The sequence below is a fragment of the Ochotona curzoniae genome, unplaced genomic scaffold, assembly GCF_017591425.1.
Source record: "Ochotona curzoniae isolate NIBS_2020 unplaced genomic scaffold, NIBS_Ocur_1.0 contig_64, whole genome shotgun sequence".
NCBI lineage: Eukaryota > Metazoa > Chordata > Mammalia > Lagomorpha > Ochotonidae > Ochotona > Ochotona curzoniae.
Genome location: NW_024466502.1, coordinates 18126502 through 18135074, shown reverse-complemented (window position 1 = coordinate 18135074; position 8573 = coordinate 18126502).

Here is an 8573-nt window from a genome sequence, read left to right as displayed (position 1 = left end):
GATGCGATGTCACAGGCTTTCCTTCACTCTTCTTTATGTGTCAGTCACACACCTGCTTTTGTGATTCACTTACTTGAAAATGCATTTCCTCTTCTCATGTGCGTCTTATCATACTGGAGAAGCTACAACTAAGTTAATAAATGGTCTCTCTTCCAAGTTATTAATGAAAAACCATAAATTCTTTTAGGCACCGCTGTGTAGTAACAGATTCTTCATTTCTCCTGGCATCAGGGAATTAGAGTGAAGTGCTCAAAGAAAAAGGACCATTCAGCAAACAGAACCACATGTGGACATATGTGTTATGATATTTATAGGTCCTGAAGAGACCATTAACTCTGACACACACACTGGCATTCTGCAATGCTTCTGTATTAATGAAATGCCTAGAAAAAATTGCATTGAGAGACTCAATGAAAATTAATGCAAGCCACATTTTTCCTTTACATCCAAGAGCTGTAATTCATACATTTGCTATTGAAAGCACATATGCACTTCATATCAACATCAGAATGAACTCCTAGAGAGACATGGTGATGATCACATAGGTGAGACTTTTTGAGGTTCAATGACCAACCATAATTTTGTTAAGTGTGTTCTGTGGTCACATTTGGGGTTTCCATTTTTTTAAGTGGAATTGATTATAAAATAATAAAATATATTATATTTATTATAATATTATAATAATATATTTTACTATTTATTTTATAAATAATAATAATATATATATAATAAAACAAAGAAAAAAAGAATACTCTGCCTAGATTAGTTGGGAAGTTTGGAGAGTTACTCAAAATTATTTAGATTTTTTATTTTGCTTTTTCCAAGTGTTATTGATGTGTCAATTAGAATACGATACGTTAGAGGTGTCATATTGTGGCCCAACAGAATTACCTTCACCTGGAGGGGCAGCATTCTACCTCAGAGCACTGGTTTGAATCCATGCTGCCCTGCTTCCAATAAACCTCCATGTGTCTGGGAAGGAGCAGAAGATGGCCCACTACATGGATCTGCTCTACTCATCTACCTGGGAATCCCACCTAGAGTTCCTGGCTCTTGGCCCCAGCCTAGCCTAGCCTCCACCACAGTCATTTATGGAGTCTGCCAGCAGAATTTAAATTTCTTTATCTCTCTGTCTCTCTGTCTCTTTCTCTGTGTAATTGTGCCTTGAAAATAAACATGATTTTTGACAAAAGAGAACATTTCATATCTGTATTCAAACTGCATTGGCATGCAAAGCACAAATTAGCAATCTCATATGGTGATTATTAAATACAAAATTATTTGCTATAAATATAGTTACTGATATGGGTTTGAGTTCCTATCACATATTTACTCATGACGCAACATACTGACCTACAGTTAATCCTGTTTTGTCCCAGTGAATTAAAACAAAGTCAGAGTTTTAAACACATTAATTTTCACTCTGACATTGCACTGCTCTAAGTGTATGGGGCTTACACACTAGAAAGATGCTGGCAAAATCTATTTGAAAGGCTGAACTCACAACGATGAAACACTAGCCTGAGACCAATTCTTACTTCCTTTGAATTTACTGCTAATTGCACAATTCTATGTCATTGTACTATAATTTTACTAAATTCCAAGGCAAAATGATTAATTATCGTAGGGGTTAATTTTCAAGTTAAAAGCTAAAGGTCATTTGCAATTATTTTCTCTTAGAATTCTGTTCCTTCAGGGCACGAAAAAAAAAATAGCATCACTGAGAGAATGAGTAGCTAAAGAAACTGGACTATGTTGTGCTTGTTTAATCTGCAGTGCTGTGGAGAAGGAAGTTAGCAGTAAATAAAAGACTGCATTAAGTTTAACAAAGGAAGCAGGAAATGGCTGACCTATGACCCCGCATTCAAACTCAGGACTAATCGAATCCAGATAGCTTGAAGTTATAGATTTAAACATTACCTCATCCTAAATCTTTAGGCATCAATAGAGATGTGATTTTGGACCTGTGAGCTTCATAAATAGTTTGAAAAAATCAATTTGAGATATTTCACTTGCCTTAATGCATCAGAGCATATATACATACTATTGTGAGTTGCTTCATATTATTATATGTCAACCTTGCAAGATAACATTGTATCTTAACGACACTTATCTCTATAAATATCTGAAAAACTGAAATTCCAAAGTATTATATTTTTCATGATCCACAAGTACAGTGCCTTGTTCATGTTCTTGAAGTGAATGCAAGTTCTATTATGTTTTTTGTTTCTTACATTAACATTTGATATTTTTAGAAAATAGATGAGATAAATATAGATGGGATGAAAATGTGGGTTGCAGAAAATACTCATTTTGTTCACTTCACATATCTGGTTTTATGTGTATGAGACATTTGAGACATTTAAGGAACATGATATCAAGCAAATTGAAATTTGTACTCTGGTAGGCACCAGCTGATGACTCAAAATGCCAGGGCACTGTTCCACGGGTGAGAGGCCCAGATGGAATTGCAAGCCCTTGAATTTGGTCTGGTCCTGTCTTGGTACTTGTGATTGGTGAAAACAGTGCATGGTTGGGCCCTGCGTGATCGCGTATTGGTAAAAGTTCTAGCCTTCCACATGTCAGGATCCCATATGGGCCGCGGTTCTAATCCCGGCAGTCCTGCTTCCCATCCAGCTCCCTGCTTGTGGCCTGGGAAAGCAGTTAAGGACGGCCCAAAGCCTTGGGACCCTTTACCCGAGTGGGAGACCCAGAAGAAGTTCCTGGCTTCGGGTTGGCTCAGCTCCAGCTGTTGCAGCCACTTGGGGAGTGAACCATCAGACAGAAGATCTTCCTCTCTGTTTCTCCTCCTCTCTGTATATCTGACTTTCCAATAAAAATAAATAAATGTTAAAAAAAAAATTGGATGGCTCTCTCTCTCCCTCTCTTTCTTTCTTTTTTTCTCTCTCCCCAACTCATCCTTGAACTCTCTATGTTTTGCTTTCTTATGTCTGTATGTCAAACGAAATGATAAATATTAAGTCTTAGGAACCTTCGATAAAGTTAAACTGCTTTATCATCTTACAAAGAAGAAATACACAGCTTGTGAAATACAGTTGCTATTACTAAATGCTTCCTATAAAAGAACATTTTTTTTAAAGATTTATTTTTATTATTTTTTGATTGGAAAGGCGGATATACAGAGAGGAGAGACAGAGAGGAAGATCTTCCGTCTGATGATTCACTCCCCAAGTGAGCACAACGGCCGATACTATGCTGATCCGAAGCCAGGAGCCTCTTCCGGGTCTCCCACGCGGGTGCAGGGTCCCAAAGCTTTGGGCTGTCCTCGACTGCTTTCCCGGGCCACAGGCAGGGAGCTGGAAGGGAAGCGGGGCTGCTGGGATAGAACCAGCGCCCATATGGGATCCTGGGCGTGCAAGGCGAGGACCTTAACCACTTGCGCCACCGCGCCGGGCCCCAAGAACATTTTTTTAATTAAACTATGCACAGGTAGATTAAATTTGTTGCTAATGATCACACATTGGGTAACAGAGAAGGAAGTACCATTCATTTTTTTTTTTTTACATCTGAAGCTAATATTCCTTCTTTTTAGCATTTTAAAAATTTTAAATGTATTTACATAGAGAACAGATATTATGTACCCACATGGACAGGTCAAGACCATCACACTTACCTTGCTCCCCTAGAGCTAATGTCCTTTCTGTGTAATCGCACAGTCCCATGATACAGTTTTGTAAAGGAGTCATTGAGATAATCATGTGGTTTGATATTCATAGAGTTCTCTTTCACTCATGTTGCAAGACACATCATTTTGTAACTATTTCAAAAGAGGAATCTAGTCATTGAATTCAGGCATACCTTTTGATACATTTCCAGATTTTAATTGTTAGATGAAAGCATAAAAGAAAAAAATGTTGATTGAAACTCTATTGAAACACTAAAGTACAAGAAAATGTCTCAAAAAATTTTCAAGATTCAATCATCCTAAGTTTTAGCATTGTCTGTGCACTAAGCACATTTTTCTAATTAAATTAACAAATAAAACTCCTATAGAATTATTATAGGTAAGATTTCAGGATTTAATTTATGATATAGGTACAGGCATGTGATAGCTTTCTTTTTGTTAGTATTTTCTCCATATTTTATTATATTTAAAGATTTATTTATTTTTATTGAAAAGTCAGATATATAGAGAGGAGGAGAGACAGAGAGGAAGATCTTCCATCTGATGATTTACTCCCCAAGTGACCGCAATGGCCCAAGCTGAGCCAACCTGAAGCCAGGAGCCAGGAACTTCTGGGTCTCCCATGTGGATGCAGGGTCCCAAGGCCTTGTGCCGCCCTTGACTGCTTTCCCTCGCCACAAGCAGGGAGCTGGATGGGAAGCAGGACCACTGGGAGTAGAACTGGTACCCATATGGGATCCCAGAGTGTTCAAGATGAGAACTTCAGCCACCAGGCTCCCATGCCTTGGACCTACTTGTCGATTTTAAGAGCTTCAAGCTGTGGGATATTGCCAGATACTTGGTAGGCTGGAGAAGGCAAACACTAAGTAGAAAGAACAACAATACAAAAAAGTAGGGATCAAAATGCCATCCTTATCTCTTTTTTTGTTGTTTTTGTTTTAATTAATCTCCATCCTTTTCTATAGTCATGAATTTGCACAAACTGTATCTGTGAAGTCTCTCTATTCCACTTTCATTGGTTTACTTATTTATTTATTTTACATTTTATTATTATTATTATCATTTTAGGATACAGTTCCGTATTCCCTTATCCCTCCACAATTCCATCCTCCACCCCACCTAGTTCGTCTATATCATTGCTAACATATAGTTCTTCATACTCAGTCGTATGTCCATTATTGTGGGCATGGACAATGGCAGAGACTCCAGAATTCTATGGTCAATTTATAGTAAACAGTTTCATTGTAAATCCATTTTTGTCTGGAAGCAGAAATGCATACTACACTGCATCCTCACATCTGGATGTTAGTCTCCATTTCACAGCTACTGTACATCCCTTCAAATGAAAAGTCATAATACAAAATCAATAATTTAAAGAAAAATAGAAATTTACAATGCCATGAAGTTAAATGACATGTTACTAGATATGATAGATTTCATTACACAACTACTATACATCTCCTTAAATGAAGAGTCCCAAAACAAAATCAACATCAGGTAGAAAAAAGAAATTAACAACACTAAGGAGTTAAATAACATGCTATTAAATCACTAATGTGTAGCTGAAGAAATGAAAATTAAGAACCTTCTTGAGGAAAATGATGCTACTTCATGATCTACGAGTCATTGAATGACTTAATCAGAAGAAAGTGTTTTGAAGCGATAAAATCCAACAGAAAACAACAAAACCCATGCGATAGTTTCGGCTGATTTTTGTAGGTGACATGTGTCTCCTCCAGACATTAAATAGATGGATTTTGTTTTTTAATCCAGTCTACTAATCTATGACATTTGATTGAGCTTAAGCCATTTACATTCAGAGTTTAATATACATGGGTGTATACTTTGGTCCTGTTATTTTAGGAATGGGTTGTTCATTGGTTTAGTCTTTATTGCCATTTTACTGGGATGTTCTTCCCGTTTGCCTTTGCCTTTGGTAGGTGCTATTCCTCTTCTCTGTCAAGAGAACATCTTGAAGTATCATTTGTGAGGCAGATTTGGAAGAGGCACATTCTTTTAACTTTTATTGACTGTGGAAGAATTTTATTTCATTTTCAAAGACAAAAGAAAGCTTTGCTGGATATGTTATCGTGGGCCAACAGTGAACTGCGCATGTGCTGAGCTTGCGAGAACTCACTGAGTTCCATGGATTGCACTGGTCCCGCAGGAAAATAATACCTACTGTGGCATCGTACGTGTGGCACCCAGATCTAACGTCCAACAGGTTCCGACAAGATCAGCACCACCAACCACCTAATTATATAGGACACTTACTGCCTCTCTAATCCTGGGACCTGCTCTAACCGGAAGTGGGAGAAAGGTTGCAGAGACAGCACGGTATCACTTTCATTTGTTTAAATCTCACACTTTCAGAAAGATTGTTGAATCTGATGAGAGAGAGTAGGTAGATAAATTTTAATGTTCTTGCCATTTCACAGGCAGAAGGTGAGGGAAAGCAATCTACTTTTCACATTGGGAGCATCTGTTTTTACATTGAGTGGGAGAAGGGTGCAAGGCTGAGTCTTACCTGCACGCCTTCAATAATCAATTGAGTTATGGGTAACCTGCATACCTCTGGTGATCAGTCCCAAGTAGGGAGGGGCAATAAGGTTATTATAATTTGCATAGATAATGTGGAACAGGTTTTTAATGGAGATTTATGAGCATTTCCTGGAATAAGCTTGACAGAGGCATCCATATAAAGAGAGAGAAGAGTTATGGAGATTGAAAATCTAAAAGTATTTGGAAATGAATATTATTAATTGAAAATAAATTCACCAGAAAGTAAGCATCATGTTGTTCACTTCAGTTACTTAATTTGATGAAATTCAGTAGTATGTATTCATTTATCTTCATAACTATTATTGATGCTATGTTCAAAATTTTATTTGAATAAATATTGTTATGCACATCACTAGCGTCTAAACTAGTTGAGTTGTAATTTTTGTCAGGAATGAGAAATCTGTGGACATTGGCTCATGACCCAAAAACCATTTGGTCTGACCTGGCCAAGGCCAAAGATGGGGACTGAAATTCAATAGGTCTAGGACAGGCAAGTTTTTAATTTAGTTATTTTGTAAGGCCTATGAATGATGTTCTAAACATACTGAAGACCCTAGACAAAAAGCATTTCCCAACACTTGGTTTAAACATTCAAAATATCAAGGATTTCTAACTCTAAGAATCATAGTTGTATGACATAATTAGAAGTTAAGGCAAATATACTCATAATTAATGCAAAACAGATATCAGAGATAAATTTCATTAATGTTATGATTGTGGATACATTTCTCAAAAGACGTAATGTACAATACTAAAAAGGAACCTCAATGATGGTCACCAATAATGTGTAAATGTAGCTTCATTGATTTTTTTTTACGGTTTATTGATTTTTATTGGAAATTCAGATCCACAGAGAGGAGGAGAGATGGAGAGAACGATCCTCTGACCACTGGTTCACTCCCCAAGTGACTACAATGGCCAGAGCTGACCCGATCTGAAGCCAGGAGCCAGCAGCTTTTGATGGATTTCCCAAACAGTTGCAGGAGCTCAAGTCTTTGGGCAATTCTCTACTGATTTCCCAGGCCACAAACAGGGAGTCAGACGGCAAATAGAACAGCTTGGACAGGAACTGGGGCCCATGTGGGATCTTGGTGCACATAAAGTAATGGCTTAGCCACTCTGTGCTTTTTAATTATTTTGCTGTGGACTTAAAAAAGATGCCTTTTTATTTATAACAAAGAAAATTAAACAAAGTCATTTCATCAAGAAAAATCACATTTTTTGCGTATGGTGTCTTCTAGACATCTATAAAATTAAGATGAAATTATATTCATATGCTCAGACATTATGCCTAAGACATAGTGATTTAAAAAATATTCTCAGGTAATATTCTCCCAGATAGAATCTAAAAACCACGAAGAGGCAAATAATTAATGGGAAGGCCAAATTTTCCTTTCCCATGTTTTAAAATTCTGAAGCAACAGAACTCTATTTTAAAATGCTCAATTTTAAATAACAAAAATCAGAGATTATATGAACATATGCGTTTGTGTGCATACACAGTTTGTTGTTTTGTTTCCTTTATTTATGCACATAGTTCCTGAAAGACATTTACCAGCAGAACAATAATGGCCTGTTTATGCTTTCATAGCAGCTATGTGAAGGTTTTGCATCTGGCATTCTCTATGTTAGTACAGATAAACATGGATGCATATATAATAAATGCAAATTTGTTAAAAAGCTATTTCTATCTATAAGACATTTTGTTGGTTGCTTATATAAAATAGAGTTGTTAAATAATGACTGTCACCATAATTCAAAAGCAAAAACTGTTGCACACCAATTTCTATTTTTTCACTCATCAGTAGGATTACGAAACTCAGTGAAAGTTTGGGGAAAATCTGTTTCACAATGTGTGAAGCTGAAAAGGCAAAGGAAATAAAACCGTACTTTAACCACGTACTTATTCCTCCTTGATGAGGTTGTTCTTGACATGGATGTCAGGAACAAGACCTCTCCAACTGGAAGAGTTACAACTGCCTCTCTCATGATGACGAATGCCTGTGATTGTAAGGGGAAATGATAATATGCCAATCTTTATGCTGGCATAGTGGCAAAGCAACTAATCCTCTACTTCCTAGTAACAACTTCTCCTGTGGTGACAGTTTGTGTCCTGCTGCTGTCCTTCCACTCCAGCTCTCTGCTATGGCCCAGGAAAGCAGCAGGGGATGGCTCAAGGCCTTGGGACATTGAACCCATTGGGAGACTCCTAAGAAGCTTCTGCTTCCTGGCTTCTGATTGGCTTAACTCTGACCATTGTGGACATTTGGTGAGTGAAACAGGAGATGGAAGAACTCTCTCTTTGTCTTCTCTGTGAAAATCTTTCAAAAAGAAAAAAAAAGAATAATAAAAAAAGGAAGTATGC